We start from the raw sequence: 19,751 nt of genomic DNA, 5'->3' as shown, positions 1-19,751 counted from the left end.
GCCGCTTTGCTTCACTTCTAGAGACTCTGTGTCCGTCTCCTGAGTAAACACAGATGTAAAAAAAATAATTTAAGATCTCCCCAGATCTCTTTTGGCTCCCCCCATGGATTACCATTTTGGTCACCAGAGGACCAATTTTGTTCCTTGCAATCTTTTGGCTCTTAACATTTCTGCAGTATCCCTGAAGATTCTCCTTTACCTTGTTTGTTAGGGTAACTTCATGCCTTCTTTTCGCCCTCCTGATTTCTTTCTCACTTCATTTGCTCCTACCTGCCTATATCTGCTATGCACCTCATTATTTTTCTTCACCACTACCTCAATATCTTTTGAAAACCAAGGTTCCCTTCACCTGTTATCTTTATCTTTTATTCTGACAGGCACATAGAAGCTTTGTTCTCTCAAGACTTCACTTTTGAAGGTCTCCCACTTACCAAGTACACCTTTGCCATAAAACAGCCTGTCCCAATCCACCTTGCCAGATCCTTTCTGATACCATCAAAACTGGGCTTTCTTCAATTTAGAATTCAGACCTATTGTTTTACTTTGAAACTAATGACATGGTAGTCACTAGATGCAAAGTGTTCCCCTACACAAACTTCTCTAACTGCCCCATCTCACTCCCTAATAGCAGATCAAATATCTCACACTCACGCATCGGGATTTCTACATACTGATTACCTAAACTTTCAGAACACGTTTGACAAACTCTGTCCCATCTAGCCTTTTTACAGTATGGGAGTCTCAGTCAATATGTAGAAAGTTAAATCACCTACTATAACAACCTTATGTTTCTTGCCACTGTCTGCGATCTCTACAAATTTGTTCCTCTAAATCCCTCTGAGTGTTGGTTGATATAGCCCCATTAATGTGGTCATACCTTTCTTATTCCTGAGTTGTATCTGTAACACTTCAGTAGACAAGTTCTCCAGTCTGTCCTGACTGAGCACTGCCATGACATTATCCCTGACAAACACTCCTCCTTTAATCCCTTCCATTCTGTCGCAATTATAACAGCGGAACCCTGGAATACTGAGCTACCAGTCCTGCCCCTCCTGCAACCAAGTCTCACCCACAGAAAAAGAATCTCACGGTTGTATGTGGTGACATGTATGTACTCCGATAATAAATTTTACTTAGAACTTTGACCTTTAATGCCACCAATATCATAATTCCAGATGTTGATCCATGCCCTGAGCTCATCTGCCTCTTCTGCGATACTTCTTGCATGAAAATATACACTGCTCAGGGCACTAGTCGCATCATGTTCAATCCTTTGATTCCTGACTTTGTCTGAGCTTTCAACAACATCTGTCTCCATAACCTCTCCACTAACTGTTCTGGTATTCTGGTTCCCATGCCCTTACAACCCTAGTTTAAACCCCACCATGCAGCACTAGCAGATCTTCCCGCTTAGTTATTAGTCCCTCTCCAGTTCAGGTGCAAACCTTCTCTTCTGTACAGGTCTCATCTACTCTGGAAGAGAGCCCAATGATCCAAAAATCTAAAAATCTTATGCCCTCCCTCCTACACTAAATCCTTAGCCACGTGTTAAACTGTAAAATCTTACTATTTCTAGCTTCACTAGCACCTGGTATGTGTAGCAATTCTGAGATCACAACCCTGGAGGTCCTTTAACTTCCCACATCAAAGTTGCTGGTGAACGCAGCAGGCCAGGCAGCATCTCTAGGAAGAGGTACAGTCGACGTTTCGGGCCGAGACCCTTCATCAGGACTAACTGAAGGAAGAGCTAGTAAGAGATAGGAAAGTGGGAGGAGGAGGGGGAGATCCAAAATGATAGGAGAAGACAGGAGGGGGAGGGATGGAGCCAAGAGCTGGACAGGTGATTGGCAAAGGGGATATGACAGGAGGCCCAGGGAGAAGGAAAGGGGGGAGGGGGGGAAACCCAGAGGATGGCAAGGGATATAGCAAGAGAGACAGAGGGAGAAAAAGGAGAGAGAGAGAAAGAATGTGTGTATATAAATAAATAACGGATGGGGTACGAGGGGGAGGTGGGGCATTAGCGGAAGTTAGAGAAGTCAATGTTCATGCCATCAGGTTGGAGGCTACCCAGACGGAATATAAGGTGTTGTTCCAACAACCTGAGTGTGGTTTCATCTTTACAGTAGAGGAGGCCGTGGATAGACATATCAGAATGGGAATGGGACCTGGAATTAAAATGTGTGGCCACTGGGAGATCCTGCTTTCTCTGGCCGACAGAGCGCTCTGTCGGCCAGAGAAAGCAGGATCTCCCAGTGGCCACACATTTTAATTCCAGGTCCCATTCCCATTCTGATATGTCTATCCACGGCCTCCTCTACTGTAAAGATGAAACCACACTCAGGTTGTTGGAACAACACCTTATATTCCGTCTGGGTAGCCTCCAACCTGATGGCATGAACATTGACTTCTTTAACTTCCGCTAATGCCCCACCTCCCCCTCGTACCCCATCCGTTATTTATTTATATACACATTCTTTCTCTCTCTCTCCTTTTTCTCCCTCTGTCCCTCTGACAATACCCCTTGCGCATCCTCTGGGTCCCCCAACCTTTCCTTCTCCCTGGGCCTCCTGTCCCATGATCCTCTCATATCCCTTTTGCCAATCACCTGTCCAGCTCTTGGCTCCATCCCTACCCCTCCTGTCATCTCCTATCATTTTGGATCTCCCCCTCCTCCTCCCACTTTCAAATCTCTTACTATCTCTTCCTTCAGTTAGTCCTGATGAAGGGTCTCGGCCCGAAACGTCGACAGTACCTCTTCCTAGAGATGCTGCCTGGCCTGCTGCGTTCACCAGCAACTTTGATGTGTGTTGCTTGAATTTCCAGCATCTGCAGAATTCCTCGTGTTTAGGTCCTTCAATGTAGCACCTAACTCCCTGCACTCCCTTTGCAGAACTGTGTCACTCTTCCAACTTATGTCATTGGACCACGATCTCTGGCTGATCACATGCCCACTTAAGAATGCTGAGGACTCAAACCGAGATATCCCAGACCCTGGTAACCGGGAAGCAAGATACCATCCAGGAATTTCATTTATATCCACAGAACCTCCTTTCTGTTCCCCTAACGAATGAATCCACTATCACCACAGCTTCCCCCCTTCCCTTCTGAGTAGTAGTCAAATTCGTGCCAGAGACCAGACCACTATGATTTTCCTCCGCATCCCCTCCTCCCCGCAACAGTATCCAAAGTGATAATACCTGCCATTGAGAGGAATCACCACAGGGGTACTCTGCAATGGCTGTTTTAACTCCCTTTCCCTTCCTGACTGTCACCCAGTTTCCTGTTTCCTGCATCTTGAGTGTAACTAACTCTCTGTATGTTCTATCTATCACCTTCCCTCCCGCGCCCCCCCCCCCCCCAGTCTTCTGAATGATCTGGAGTTCATCCACTTCCAACTCCAACTCCAACTCCTTAATATGCAGCATTAGAAGCTGAAGCTGGATGCACTTCTTGCAGTTGTCGTCAGGGACTCTGGAGGTCTCCCTGCCTTCCCACATTCCGCAAGAAGAGCATTAAGATTTTTATATTAAGTTTGTTTTCAATGCAGTTTAAATAATAGAAATTACAATTAATTATTAAAGTAAAAATGAAACAAACCACGTACCTTTTCCATCTGGGTAGGTGACTAGCAAAGCAGTGTTAGAAAAGCCAGACATGATTGGTGTTAGGTTGAGGGGACTGATGAGAAGGGTTTCTAGCCCTGTAGCTCAATACAGTCAGGATTCACATTAAACTCTGTGTCAATTCCAGTTTCTTATCAGGAGATAAAATGGGCTGGCATTTGCCTGCCGATATGCTTTATATTTCCACACCGCAGTGCATGGCCTCAGAAGTCAGAAACTCATGTGCTTCTCTTCTTAACTGCCAGCAAAATCCAAGCATATTTTGATCAAAAGCAATATGGATTCATACAACTCCCTAATAACAATAGGATTAAACCAAGAAATTGGATTCAAACCCTCAGAGAAGTTTCCCATGACTGAAACTACAGCACAAAACAAATTAGGCCTTCTTAATGCCACCATTTACTGCAGGTGCATATTCCTTTATCCGAAATTCTGAAATCCAAAAAACTCCGAAAACCAAAGTTTCTTTTCGCCAACAGCTGTCGTCACTCAGGTGTGACGTAGCAGCACTAGCAGAGACTGCCAGACGTCAGTTGTGGCTCAGCGCTCGTACTGGTTACACGTGCATTTGCTGTTCGCTGATATTGTGTGTTCACTGTGAAAATGTCAAAAAGTGCTGCAGATACCCCTATGGGTAACAATGAGAAAAAGAGAAGGAAGCATCTATCATTATCAATAACGCAGAAAGTGGAGTTATTGCAGAAGCTTGATCGTGGTGTGTCTGTGCGGCGTCTTACTGAAGAAAATAGTGTCAGAACTACCACTGTATATGATTTAAATAAACAGAAAGACAAGTTACTGAAGTTTTATAGTGAAGGTGATGTTCTACATTTATTCCAATAGGTCATTTACCATGTGTTTGATTTGGTTCGTTTGAAGCTGTATATTTTTATGTTTTATTGAATGTTTTTGTTGGAAATAAAAAATTTTCTTGTCATTATACCCTAAACAATAGAGTAAAACAACTATTTACATTGCATTTACATTGTATTAGGTATTATAAGTAATCTAGACATGATTTAAACCTATACGGGAGGATGTGTGTAGGGTTGGTGCGCCGCCGGGTCCTAAAGTCCACTACACTGAGCCAGGTTAAATAAAGGACTTGAGCATACGTGTTTTTTGGTATGGGGAGGGGGTGGGGGGGAGGTCTGAAATCCAAAAAAATCTGAGTTCTGAAATGCAACTGGCCCTAGGGATTTTGGATAAGGGATTGTTAACCTGTACTACCCGCTCCAGTGAGAGCAGGCTTATTGGATACTGTCTGGATGGCAGAAAGCAGAATGGTGGAAGGCTGTATTTCTGACTGGATGCCCATGAGTAGAATTGTGTCTCAGGGTCACTGCTAGGCTCATCATCCCTATCATAATTTGGATTTGAATATACAAAGCATAGTTATCAAATTTGCAGATGACACTACAATAGGTGGTATAGTGGAGAATGAAGAAGGTTAACAAAAACTACTGGGGAATCTTGAACAGATGAGTATCTGGGCCAAGAAATGGCAAATCAGATGATGTGAGGCGTTGCATTTTGGAAAATCAAACCCAAGTACGAATTTTACAGTGCATAGCAGGATCATGGGAGTGTTGTAGAACAGAGTACAAATACATGGTTCCCCAGACATGGAGTCACAGGTAGACAGGGTGGTGAAAAAGACTTTTGGCACACTGGCCTTCATAAGTCAAGGCACTGTGTATGGGGCTCATGATGTGGTTGTACGGGGTGCTGGTATGGCCTATTGTGCTATTGTACCTGTTTCAATCACTTTGTCCGATAGATTATTTCATATACTCAGAATTTTTTGTGAAAAATTTGGCCCCTCAAGTTGCTTTTACATCTTTCCCCTTTCATCATTAATCTACATTCCAATGCCATTTTATTAGGAACACCTGCTCATTCATGCAAATATCTAATCAGCCAATCATGTGGCAGCAACTCAATGCACAAAATGCAGACATAGTCAGTTGTTCTTCAGACCACACATCAGAATATGGAAAAATGTGATCGAAGTAACCCGAGGTTAAATAATTATTTGTGCAGATGGGACAGTTTGAGTATCTCAAAAACTGCTGATCTCTTGGGAATTTTATGCAAAACAATCACTAGCGTTTACAGAGAATTGTGTAATAAAACAAAAAAGCATCCAGTGAGTGGCATTTCTGTGGGTGAAAACACCTTGTTAATGAGAGAGGACAGAGGAGAATGGCAAGACCAGTTCAAGCTAACAGAAAGCCAACAGTAATTCAAATAACCACGTTACAATGTGGTGTGTAGAACAGTATTTCTGAATGCACAACATGTCAGCTATTGAAGTGGATGGGCTACAGCAACAGAAGACATAGAACATAGAATAGTACAGCACAGTACAGGCCCTTTGGCCCACAATGTTGTGCCAACCCTCAAACCCTACCTCCCATATAATCCCCCACCTTAAATTCCTCCATATACCTGTCTAGCAGTCTCTTAAATTTCATTAGTGTATCTGACTCGGGCACTGCATTCCATGCACCAACTCTCTGAGTAAAACAACCTTCCTCTAATATCCCCCTTGAACTTCCCACCCCTTACCTTAAAGCCATGTCCTCTTGTATTGAGCAGTGGTGCCCTGGGGAAGAGGCGCTAGCTATCCAGTCTTATCTATTCCTCTTAATATCTTGTGTACCTCTATCATGTCTCCTCTCATCCTCCTTCTCTCCAAAGAGTAAAGTCCTAGCTCTCTTAATCTCTGATCATAATGCATACACTCTAAGCCAGGCAGCATCCTGGTAAATCTCCTCTGTACCCTTTCCAATGCTTCCACATCCTTTCTCTAGCGAGGCGACCAGAGCGGGACACAGTACTCCAAGTGTGGCCTAACCAGAGTTTTACAGAGCTGCATCATTACATCGTGACTCTTAAACTCTATCCCTCGACTTATGAAAGCTAACACTCCATAAGCTTTCTTAACTACCCTATCCACCTGTGAGGCAACTTTCAGGGATCTGTGGACATGTACCCCGAGATCCCTCTGCTCCTCCACACTACCAAGTATCCTGCCATTTACTTTGTACTCTGCCTTGGAGTTTGTCCTTCCAAAGTGTACCACCTCACACTTCTCCGGGTTGAACTCCATTTGCCACTTCTCAGCCCAGTTCTGCATCCTATCAATGTTTCTCTGCAATCTTTGACAATCCTCTACACTATCTACAACACCACCAACCTTTCTGTCGTCTGCAAACTTGCCAACCCACCCTTCTACCCCCACATCCAGGTCGTTAATAAAAATCATGAATAGAGGTCCCAGAACCGATCCTTGTGGGACACCACTAGTCACAACCCTCCAATCTGAATGTATTCCCTCCACCACGACCCTCTGCCTTCTGCAGGCCAGCCAATTCTGAATCCACTGGCCAAACATCCCTGGATCCCATGCCTTCTGATTTTCTGAATAAGCCTACCGTGACCATGAACATACACTTCAGTACAGGAGGTACAGTACCTAATAAAGTATCCACTGAGTGTATGTCCCATAGTTTTGGGTTCCCCTACCCTGCAGGAAGACTGCTACCATCCATCTCATCTGTGCTCTCATGATTTTACAAACTTCTATTAAGGTCACCTTATGGAAGGTTATAATATCTTGTCCAATGCTCCAAAGATTAAAGACCTAGCCTGGCTCTCCTCTCACTATAACTCAGGCACTCTAGCACTGGAAACATCCTCATAGAGTCATAGAAAAGTACAACACAGAAACAGGTCTTTCAGCCCATCTACTCCATGCCAAACCATTTAAACCACCTACTCCCATCAGCCTGCACTTAGCCCTCCATGTACCTACGTGGTACCAGGCATCCCACCTCTCCCAGAAGTTCTGGGAGTCTCCCGCATATTAATAGTGGCTCCCTGATGCCAGCAAATTATATACAATGTCCCGGAAATCAACCTTTTTGAGAGCGCGAGAGCAACCACGAGAGAGAGCCCGTGCAAGAGAGAGCGAGAACAAGCAAGCGAGAGCGCGCGAGCGAGACAGCAAGAGAGAAAGCAAGCGAGAGCGACCACGAGAGAGAGAGAGCACACCATGGCAGAGTGTTACAAAAAAAGAAAATATAAAATGTACATCACTCCAGACTACACTAAAGTGTACCCCTGCCTAATAGGGGTCAAAATAATGACAGTGTTGCTCGCTGCGCTGTTTGCAACAGTGACTTTTCTATTGCCCATGGTGGGTTAAGACTGTAAAAGACATGTTGAGGTGAGTTTAATAGGTGTCATTCGTTCATTAGACTGACTAGCTACTAAGCAGCTACTCTATTGCAGACATCCCACCTCCCCGGAAGTTCCGGGAGTCTCCAGCAAATTGATGGTGCTACCTCCCTGAAATGCATTTTTGCAGGGTGGGATGTCTGTGGTACACGGGTACCATGTACCTACATTGAAATTAAGTTTGCTTGTTCCACACTCTCACGATCCTCTAATTGAAGAAGTTTCTTCTCATGGTCCCCTTAAACTTTTCACCTTTCCCATGACCTCTAGTTGTGGTCCCACCTAACCTTAGTGGAACAGCCTGCTTGCATTTATCCTACCTATACCCTCATAATTTTGTATACCACTATCAAATCTCCTCTCAAAGTTCTATATCCCAAGGAATAAAGTCCTAACATATTCAGTCTTTACTTATCGCTCACATCCTCCGGACTGGGCAACATTCTTGTAAATTTCCTCTGCACTCTTTCAACCTTATTTACATCTTTCCTGTAGGTAGTTGACCAAAACTGCACACAATCTTCTAAAAACAATCAACACACAACTTCAACATAACATCCCACCTCCTGAACAGAATACTTTGATTTACAAAGGCCGATGTGCCAAAAGCTTTCTTTACGACCCTATCTACCTGTGATGCCACTTTCAATTAATTATGTACCTGTTTTCCCAGATCCCTTTGTTCTACCACACTCCTCAGTGCCCTAGAATTGACTGTATATGACCTACCCTGGTTGGTCCTACCGAAGTGCAACACTTCACACTTGACTGTATTAAATTCCATCCTGCCATTTTTCAGTCCATTTCTCCAGCCAATCCAGATCCTACCGCAATCCACAAAAGTTTTCCTCACTGCCCACTACACCCCCAATCTTGAGTCATCTGCATATTTGCTGATCCAGTTAACCACATTATCATCCAGATCATTGACACAGATGACAAACAACAACAGAGCAGCACCAATCCCTGCAGCACTCCACTAGTCACAGGCCTTCAGTCAGAGAAGAAACCCTCTACTACCTTCCTCTGGCCTCTCACACAAGGTGAAAGTCTAATCCAATTTACTACCTCATCTTGAAGACGAGCGACTGAACCTTCTTAACCAACCTCTATGTCTATTAGCCAGTCCATGTCTATCCAAATACTTATTTATCCGGTTCCTTAGACTATCTTCCAATAACTTTCCCACTACTGATGTCAGCCTCACGTAAATCCTCTAAATCCCTTGGACTGATGGGTGGTCTGTAATAGAGCCCCATTATTGTAGTCATACCTTTCTTATTTCTCAGTTCCACCCACGATGCCTCACTAGACGAGTTCTCCAGTCTGCCCTGACAGAGCACTGCTGTGACAATTTCCCTGACTAGTAACGCCATCCATCCTCGTTTAATCCCTCCCACTCTAAAGCAACAGAAGCCCAGAATATTGATCTGCCACTCCTGCTCCTCCTTCAACCAAATCTCGCTGATGGCTACAATATCATACTTCCAGGTGTTGATCCATGCCCTGAGCTCATCTGCCTTCCCTACGATTGAAATATATGCAGCTCCAGACATTAGTTGCACCATGCTCAACCTTTTGATTCCTAACTTTGTGGATTCTTACAGCCTCACAACCTCTGTTCTGGCACTCTGGTTTCCAATCCCCTGCAATTTTAGTAAATCTTTTTGCATTCTTTTCTGTTTAATCACATCCTTCCAAGAACAGGGTGACTAAAACTGTGCACAGTAGTCCGAGTGAGACCACAACAGTGACTGATACAATTGCAATATAATGTCCCAACTCCAAAACTCTTACAGAGGTGATCTTATTAAGGTACAGTATATAAAATCATAAGGGGCACAGATAGGGTAAATGTGCTCTGTCTTTTTCCCAGAACTGGGGAATCAAGAACTAGCAGGCATCAGGGTGAGAGGGACAATTTTTTTATATTACAGGATGGGCAGTATCTATGTGGAACAACTATCAGAGGAATGGTTGAGCCAGCTGGACAAATACATTGATTGGAAAGATTTAGATTTTATTAAGAAAAATTGTTTATATTCTAATATACGAATTAATCTAATCCTTATGAATATAGAGTAAGGAGTTCGTTAATGTAATTCAATATACTGTATCTGGTATTATTATATTTTGTCTTTTGTTTTATAATACGTATTCTCTTGATCTCTGTATTCTTCTATACAGAAATCAATAAAAATATTGAAAAAGAAAGATTTAGATGGTTGTGGACCAAATGCTGGCAAATAGGACTAGCTAGGATGGGGTATCTTGATTGGCTTCGACCAGATGGGCCAAATAGCTTGCTTCAGTCTGTATAACTCTATGATTCAATTACCTGCTATCTACTTCACCAAATAAATTAATTTCTACTGTTTCTGAAAACTTTACAGTTGAAATTGAAAATTAAAATCACAGCACAGTTCCGTCACAGCAACCAATACAGCAGCCAAGTGTTTTGGTCTGTGACATTCTACAAATTTTTATGCAAAAATATCCAAGAGGAAGAGGGCATAAATCAATAACATGTTTAAAGGGTACATATATAAGGATCTGATGAAGGGTCTCAGTCCAAAACGTTAACTGTTTGTTCCTTTCCATGGATGTTGCCTGATCTGCTGAGCTCCTCCAGCATTTTGTACGTGTTACTCTACATATTTAAAGGGACAGTTTCACAATCAAATAATTAAACAACTGACAATAGTTAAAGAACGATAAAAGATGGAGTATTAAATATTAGTCTGGCCTGGTCACGCACAATTCCCATAGACTGATTACGTAGAGAGTGTACAGAGGCCAATGCTATACTCCATTATATGGAGCCCAGTGGTGCTCTCTGTTGTATACTCCACAATCTATGATAATCATTACTAAAATCTATGTGTTTGCAGATTCCTTTTAAGTCACTAAATCAAAATAGCTACAAGTTGGTAAATGTAGCTGCATGGTCACTATTCATGTAGAAGGAATATACTATGGATTTTAGTTCACTGGGACACATCAAGTCACAAATTATGTACTTAAATGAAATACAGAACAAATGAGAACACTACCAATGCTACTACTGTAATATAAAAACATGCATGAATTTCTAATAGTTATCGACGGAGAAATTAATCCATTGTACACTGCCATGTCTGGGGTGTCCAGGGAGGGGTAGCAACTCTGGTGAAGGGGCTTGTTGTGTCCATTCTGGGGCAGCTTACTCACCTTTGGTCTCCACCAGACACTCACTACTCACCTGTGACTCTAAGTAGCTGTTTGCATGCGACAGTGGCCACACCCTGCTACACTGCTTTGACAGGCAGGCTAAACCAGGTGAGGGTACCCCAGTGAAATAGGAGTACCTAGTACAGGGGTACATGCCTGTCCTAGTATGTGAAGTCAGCTCAGTGTACAATGGGTAGATGAGATCAATAGATCCAACAGCCAAAAAGGCGATTCTGCAACACCTCGTGGAGAGTGAAAGCCATGATAAGGCACAGAGAAGTCATGGTAATCCACTGCAACCAAGGAAGACAACTACTTGCATCACACAACCCGGAGCTCCGAGGTGAAGAGAGTGGAAAGGTTTTGTCCGAGTGCAAAGGTTTTTCTACTTTTAAAATCTCTCCCACACAGTTTTCACTGTCATGTCAGATCCGACAAACAACCAACATGCAGCCATGTTCTTTTGAAAGATTGTAAATTAACTGAATTAGTGCAGACAACTAGTGCAGACAATGGACTGCCTTCATACATTGATTGCATCCTTCAAATTTTAAATTTCATTGTAATATTCAAGATGATTGGTAATACATGCAAATTCTTCACAGTTCTTAACGAAGTAGAGAAATCACTTTATTTTTACTCAGCATTTTGTGGGGAATCTCAAAATGTATACTCCATATATACTTTGATAATAAATGTAGAATCTTCTTGAATCTTCAATATATGATGGGCACACCTATTGTAGCGAATTAAAACAAACTCCTGTGAATATGGATAAATTTCTGTACTCTGTATCCATCTAGAATTTGTCTATTTAATGTAACAGCAATTATCCATTGGCTCAGAGACAAAAAAAAGTACAATCAATTAGAATGACAAGTAGCAATACCAATAGCTTTTCACTGGTCTCAGAAGATATTAAGTCAAATCAGCCCTCTCCTCACTCAATGCTACACTACTTTTGGTATAAACAATTTGTACAAGTAATTCTTCCTTACAAAAGGTATTCAAGTTAGTGCCAACCTCCTTAAAGTTGTAGTGTTTCTAACATTAATATGCCATCCACATTGCAAAGGACATTACAGAGAATATGAATAGTTATACAGATATATACTGTCTATCAATCCACAAAGTTAGAGGATTTTCTGTTCCAAGGTATGTAATTTTCTTCTCCTGGGCAATTGACAAATAAATATTTTTGTACATTACTTTGCAGGGATATATTACTATTCAAAAGTCTTAGGAATACATATATACAGTACCTATAAAAGTATTCAACCCCCCCCCGGAGGTTTTCATGGTTTATTATTTTACAACATTGAATCATAATGGATTTAACTTTGCATTTTTTGACACTGGTCAACAGGAAAAGACTTTCAGGTCAAAGTGAAAACAGATCTCTACAAAGTGATCTAAATTAATTACAAATATAAAACACAAAATAATTGATTGCGTAAGTATTCAACCCCCCTCCCCTTTAACGTGACACACCAAATCATCACTGGTGCAGCCAATTGGTTTTAGAAGTTACATTATTAGTTAAATGGAGATCACCTATGTGCAGTAAAGGTGTTTCAATTGATTGTAGTAAAAATACACCTGAATCTGGTGGGTCCAACTGTTGGTGAGTCAGTATTCTAGCAAAAACTACACCATGAAGAAGAAAAAAAGAACAATCCAAGCTGTTCTGCAAAAAGGTTACTGAAATGCACAAGTCAGGAGATAGAAGCACGAAAACTTCCAAGTCACTGAATATCCCTTACTGATGGTCAAGTCATTCATCAAGAAATGGAAATATAAATCTGCCTAGAGCAGGCTATCCTCAAAATCTGACTGACTGTGCAAGAAGAGGACTAGCGAGGGAGGCCACCAAGAGACCTATGCTGACTCTAAAGGAGTTACAAGCTTCAGTGGCTGAGATGGGAGATACTGTGCATACAACTGTGGCTTTATGAGAGAGTGGAAAAGAGAAAGCCACTGTTGGGGGGAAAAGAAACTCATGAAATCTCGGCTAGAGCCCACCAGAGGGCATATGGGAAACTCTGAAGTCAGCTGGAAGAAGGTTCTATGGTCTGATGAAACCAAAATTGAGTTTTTTGGCCATCAGGCTAAATGCTATGTTTGGCATAAGCCAAACACTGTAAATCAAAAATACACAATCCCTATCATGAAGCATAGTGGTGGCTACATCATGCTGTGAGGATGCTTCACTGCAGCAGGCCCTGGAAGGCTTGTGAATGTAGAAGATAAAATGAACACAGCAAAATACAGGGAAACCTGGAGGAAAATCTAATTCAGTCTACAAGAGAACTGTGACTAGGTGGAAGATTTGCTTTCCAGCAAGACAATGACCTCAAGCATAAAGCTAAAGCTGCACAGGAATGGCTTAAAAACAACAAAGTTAATGTCCTAGAGTGGCCAAGTCAGAGTCCAGACCTCAATACAACTGAGAATTTGTGGTGTGACTTGAAAAGGGATGTTCATACACAATCCCCATACGATATGACAGAGCTTGAGCAGTTTTGTAAAGAAGAATGTGGAAATATCAGTGTCCAGATGTGCAAAGCCGTTGAGACCAATCCACTCAGACTCAAGGCAGTAATTGCTGCCAAAGGTGCATCTACTAGATACTGACTTGAAAGGGGTGAGTAATTATGCAATCAGTTATTTTGTGTTTAATAATTGTAATAAATTTAGACCCACTTGTAGAAATTTGTTTGCATTTTGACATGAAAGAGTCTTTTCTGTGGATCAGGGTCGTCAAAAGCCAAATTAAAGTGTGCATGTGTTTAAAAAAATAAAAAAAGAAAAAAGAAAAAAATAAATAAATTGTGACACGTGAGTGATGATGATCTTGATTCTGATATGGGTCTCTGTTGTGGCCAGCAGGAAGGGAAATCATGGTTGGAAAAAGGGGAAGGGAGAGGGGAAGCACCAGAGAGACATTCTGTAATGATGAATAAACTATTGTTTGGTATCAAATGACCTTACCCAGTGTCTCCAGGCTGGGTGTGCCTGTACCATGCCATTCCCCACCCCCAACACCCCCCCCCCACAAACTCCTGGTACATTCTCTGTCACCTGTCCTGCACCCTTCCCGCATGCTCCACCCTTGCCATTCCCAACGTCCTTTGCTCCCACTCTCCACTCCACATTGACAAATATAGTATTGTGCAAAAGTCCCTAGATATAGATATATGTGCCTAAGACTATTATGCATCATATTTTATTGATGGAAATATTAGAGAATACCAGATAGAGAAAGGAGATCTCATAGTTCAAAATGAACTTAAGTAAATCCAACACACTGAAATGGAATTGATTTTCTCCTTGAACACCTTACACTCACATGGCCAAAGCATACCACAGCATTACAGCAGTTAATTCATTCACTGGGTAGTTGCTCAAGGATGAAGAGCATTTAAAAAAAAAAACAACTCTTCCTATAGTTGTCTCTCTGTTTTGCATTCAGACGAACTCATGACGTTGGGGCTGGGGAAAGTTTCAGTGAAAGGTGGTTAGACCATGAAGCAATAAAAACATGTCAATCATAAATTTAAATACTGCAAGGGATGGATGTGGGGTTGCTTTGGCCCAATATATGCATAAAGATAAATTAAAATGGTTGAGTAAAATCAAAAATGAACAATGATTTGGCAGTCAGTGGGAATGAGACTTGGACCTTCAATATCACAGGTGTTAATTGGCATTAATAATATGACATCTTAAAATTTACCTTAATTTAAATGGATATAATGTAACATATGTTTGTATGTTTAGTGCCCAATTAGGCAACTTCACCCCTTCATATGTTTGAATCTGGAATCTCTCAGCAAGGTCTATAAGAGTGAACCTTTTACAGGACTACGGTAAATTCCAACTTTATGCTTAACTGCACACCAATATTCTTGCCACAATGTAAATTTTGATTATTGGGTAGCTGAATAAAAATAGTAGACATCCAATGAGTCAGAATGTTGAATCTAATACAATCTATTTCATACTCAGACTCTGGACTTTACACAAAATATTAGCCATACTAGAATTTTTCTACTCTTGCTTTTTGTAGACAATAATTCTCTAAGCTGCTGAATAAAGCAAATGTATTAAAGCTGATATCATGAAAGATGAATATTTAAAATTCTCACAGAATTAAGAAAGATCATATGCCAGTGATACATCACTGTCCAAGAGGTTTTCAGCCTGATACAGTACATCAGTATTGAACTCTTACACTTAATCAGAGATTTTCTACTTTATTTAATATAACCAGCAAGTTAGTACTCAGATCTATATATCAAAAAAAAATTTCCCAGAGATAATGTTTTATTTTGGATTCAAACATTCCCTACAGGATGAGAAAGTATTCTGCAAATATTGTTGATGATGAAAATAAAAGAGATCATGCGAGTGAGCAGCTGAGCACTCCATATTGATCAAGAATGCTATGGCTCTGTATTATTCAATTAAACCCCAACAGGTTGCCTTGGAATTTGATGGTCACATTCCAGTGCACTTGAAAGACTTAAACGCATCCAACAGTGAGGGGCAAGATCATAAAACAACAATCCTGCATAAGGGAGAGGAGGGTGAGAAACATACAGATAGTATCTCCCTCCGTACCGGTGAGGAGCACAAAAAGACCCAGGATAAAAATCTGTCATGCATCCTGGTGAGTGGAAAAGTGCTAGATGAGCAATTACTTGAGGTGCTTTCATAATGATAACATGATAATGAGTATGGTTCTACGGGAGTACAGTATGACAAAACTGTATAGTGTATGTTAACAACAGCAATAGCAGAAAAACTGGGAATGACAGCAGCTCCAGGAGAGTGTTGTTGGACACATTAGCTATATGGATCGTTAAAATTTTGCGATCTAAATGATCAGCCATTATCAGAAAGAATTTGAGTTTAATGCCCTCCCTAAATGAATTTTGATGTTAGATAGCTGAATAAAAATAGAACAAAGATCCAGTGAGTCAGAATGTTGATGCTGGTACAAGCTATTTCATACTCGCACACTGGATTTTATACAAAGTAAATATTAAATATACATTTATATATGCACCACACTCTATGGTTCTTTGCACACAATGACTCTAAGCTGCCATAATCAACTTGAGTACTCCTAAAATATATAATACACATTACACTAAAACTACTGAGATAAATCTAGGGAGTGAGGCAACATACTATTATCAATAAACTTCCAATGCCTGGCGTGATTTTGAGTGCAGCCATGAATATTCACGATCCCGGAGTTGAACATGTTTGTTGTTTTCAATACTAAAGAATAACATTGTGTCCACTTTTATATTATAGTAGGGATTAAATGTATTTTTAAAAATCACCTTTGCTCAGCTACAACAATATGCATTAACCCCAGCATAAGAGTACTCAGTATCAGTGGAAATTTCTACTTCCAATCGTAGGTGTTCTTGTTAGCATGGATGTATTAATGTTGAATAATGGGCAGTTTTAATGTTGCACATCCCAGCTTAACCGCAGACTGTGTACAGGAATTGAATTTGTTTTTTTTTCTAATTTCGTCATCATTTGTCAGTTCAATTCTTCATCTGTGGCCTCCAGCACTATTATAACAAGACCCAAGTTGCACCTTGTCTCAGTACTGAATTGAGCAACATTAGGCAGTTCTGTACAGAAAGTGAGCAGGACTGCTGTAGATCATCGATCTAAGATTTCTCCCTTCATCAACACAACCTGACCTAGTGGGCATTTTCTCAGCCCTGTATTTTGTAGCTTTTACATGCCTCTTTGTTTCTGTACTCCATCTCTATCTGTCTTTATTAATCTATCAACCAGTTTCTCACCATGGTATCCCTGGCCTTACCATATTAGAATATTTTCTGTGTTTTATTCATCCCTCCACCAACCTCACTGCAACTAACTTGTCCTTCACTTTACACATTAGGGATATTTAAGAGACTCCTAGATGGGCACATGAATGAAATAAAAATGGAGGGCTTTGTGGGAAGGAAAGGTTAGGTTGATCTTGGAGTAGGTTACAAGGTCAACAGAACATCGTGGGCTAAGGGGCTTTTGCTGTGATGTACTGTTCTATGTGCTATGTTCTAAAGTATGTTTTGCTCTCCATAAATGTTGCTTGACCGGCGAGTGTTTCCATCACTTTCTGGTTTTATTTCTTCATCAGTATGGTTGGGTTTGAATGTAGGTTCCCACGATAAAAGGATACTTAAATAGATTCATTTCCTGTAATATTAAATGCCTAAACACACAAGCCTTCCCAAAAGAATGAAAAGAATAATTTCATTTACATACAAAAAATTAAAAAAGCTATGTTTAATGCACAAATTGCCTGGAAGCTGAGTGTGTTTAATTTGTACGACAAACTACGCACAATGAAATCATCTGGCTTTGCTTTGAATAGCATTTGCTTTCCCATAGCATAAACCTTCAAATCAAAGCAATTCACTATGCTGCAAAGATAAAAAAATTATTTGTACTACTTATTCCTAGTAAATAAAGAACCAATAACTTTCAATTTCTGCAAAAACAAATTTCTATAAAGAGATCAAAAATTATTGTAATTTTATAACGTTTTCAAGAAAAGTTAAGCGAAGGAAAAAGTAAAATCTGAACACTCATAACTGAAAATGAGGTAAGCCTATAGGTAAAACAAATGTCTTAAGAATACATGTTGTAGATAAACATGAAGAATACATTTTTAGTCAATGTATATGACAAAATTGAAGAGATGAAATAGTACATGATGCATAAAAGATCAACCTTGAGACAAAAAAAAATTGACACCTGTAAAAAGTACAAATGTATCAATGGAAATTAGTACATCTGTTGCAATCAAACTGCATTTGATTAATTTGAGGTATTGTAGAGTTGTTGAGGGAATGTGGTTGATTTTATTTTTATATACACATTCAAGAGTAATTTAATGAAAGAAAATCTATAGGATTAAAGGATCAGAAAGCAAAGCACCGGGTTGAATAGTTGTTTCAGTAGGGAGAGAGTTCACTGGTAACTCAGATGAGCATAAGAATCATTGCTTTTTTTTGTGTGTATATTAATGACTTGCAGGGTACCATGCCAAACTTGCAGGTAATTTGTAAATTAGAAAAGTACTGTAAAATGGAAAGCACAGTAATGGACTTCAGGTAGATATAGATAGACAAATGAAACTGGCAGGCACATAGCCAATTAAATTTAGCATCACAAAGTAAAGCAATACATTTTTGGTAGCAGAATCAGAAGGACTGTAAATCATATGTTACTATCTTCAGAGGATGCAGAAACAAACACTTTATTCAGAAAAATCTTTGTAGGTGGCATTTTAAGTTGAGAAGATCATTAAAATATGAAACTTTTGGCTTGACAATTAAAAGCATATAGTGAAAGTAGTACTAGTAAAACTTCATGTTAGACTTTGCCAAATTTGTTATGTGTAGGGTTAGACTCTTCTTACTGAAGCGTATCAACATCTTGGAGAAAATGTAGAAGATATTTATTATATTCATAGCAAGAATGAAGGATTTGAGTAATACAGGAAAAACTTGGAGCGTGTTCTCCTTAAAGATGTTAAGAGATTTTATGCATATTTTAAAAATAATTATGTTAGAATAAATAAGAAGAAACTGCTCGTGATTAAAAAAAAGACACTTAAAAGACAGATTTACATTGATTATATGCAACAACACAAGAATATATATTTTTATGCAACAAGGATGGATTTGGAATACATGCCTCAAAAGAGTGATGACAACTTATTCAAGAGAACTTTCAAAAAGAAATTACATAGTTGAATGAAAATAAATTAAAGCCACAATGCTGCTCAGTTACTGAACTTGATGGTCATTTCTTATATCGAATTATTCCTTGGTTCAACTCAATATTCTTTCTGTATATGGAAATGTGAAAATTGTATTTCCCAGTTACAAGTCAATGAATAAACTAAATCGCAAAACAATATTATGGTGACTGATGTCTTTATAATAAAGTAACCTGATTTTAACATACACTTTTCACTGGAGGTACAAATTCAAGTATTTAAAATCAATGTGCATATTGAATTCCACACATACACAGCCATGGATGAAGAAAAATTTCATAATTTAAAACAGTGGATGAAAATTATCACCATTCAATGAGCACACTATAAAAATATTCAGGATTACTTAATATACTTTGGTGAAAAAGGAAAGAACAATGAACAACTCTCTCATGGTGCAGCACAAACATCCTGCAGATAATGCACTTGGTTTTATAGAAGCCTTTCTTTACATTCTGTGCCAAGCATAATTTTCCTGAGCTCCTTCCAGCTGCCAGAGTAACAATTTTGAATCCATTTATACCAGAAACTGGTAAATAGCAGACGGGATTATCTAATCCAGTTGAAATGCCAGCATATTTTTTTAATAACTCTCTCTGCACCCCCCCACCCTGTAATAAACCTATTATGTTTCTAGAAACTGTGGACAGTCCACAAAAAATCTAACATTTAAGAGAAATAATGCTCATCTCCCTGTTGCACTCATTTTAAAACTGTATGCAAACAGAAAAACAATCTACATCACTATTGAAACATCTATTTTGGAAAATTTGAAATAATGTATCAGCTAACAGAAACTGAAAATGGTTATTTATTTTATTTTGACCTTGTGTTTCTTACCATAA

General features: G+C 39.9%; 1 protein-coding gene across 1 annotated transcript in view; it reads right to left on the bottom strand.

Moving 5' to 3' along the window:
* The window catches only part of kiaa0586 (KIAA0586 ortholog), a 538,659-nt gene that overhangs the window by 416,406 nt on the left and 102,502 nt on the right, over positions 1 to 19,751 (bottom strand). The gene's annotated exons all lie outside the window — the stretch shown is intronic.

This window comes from Mobula hypostoma, chromosome 1 (assembly GCF_963921235.1).
Source record: "Mobula hypostoma chromosome 1, sMobHyp1.1, whole genome shotgun sequence".
Lineage (NCBI taxonomy): Eukaryota > Metazoa > Chordata > Chondrichthyes > Myliobatiformes > Myliobatidae > Mobula > Mobula hypostoma.
The sequence above is the reverse complement of the archived record's forward strand: the minus strand, read 5'-3'. Positions and strand labels throughout refer to the sequence as shown.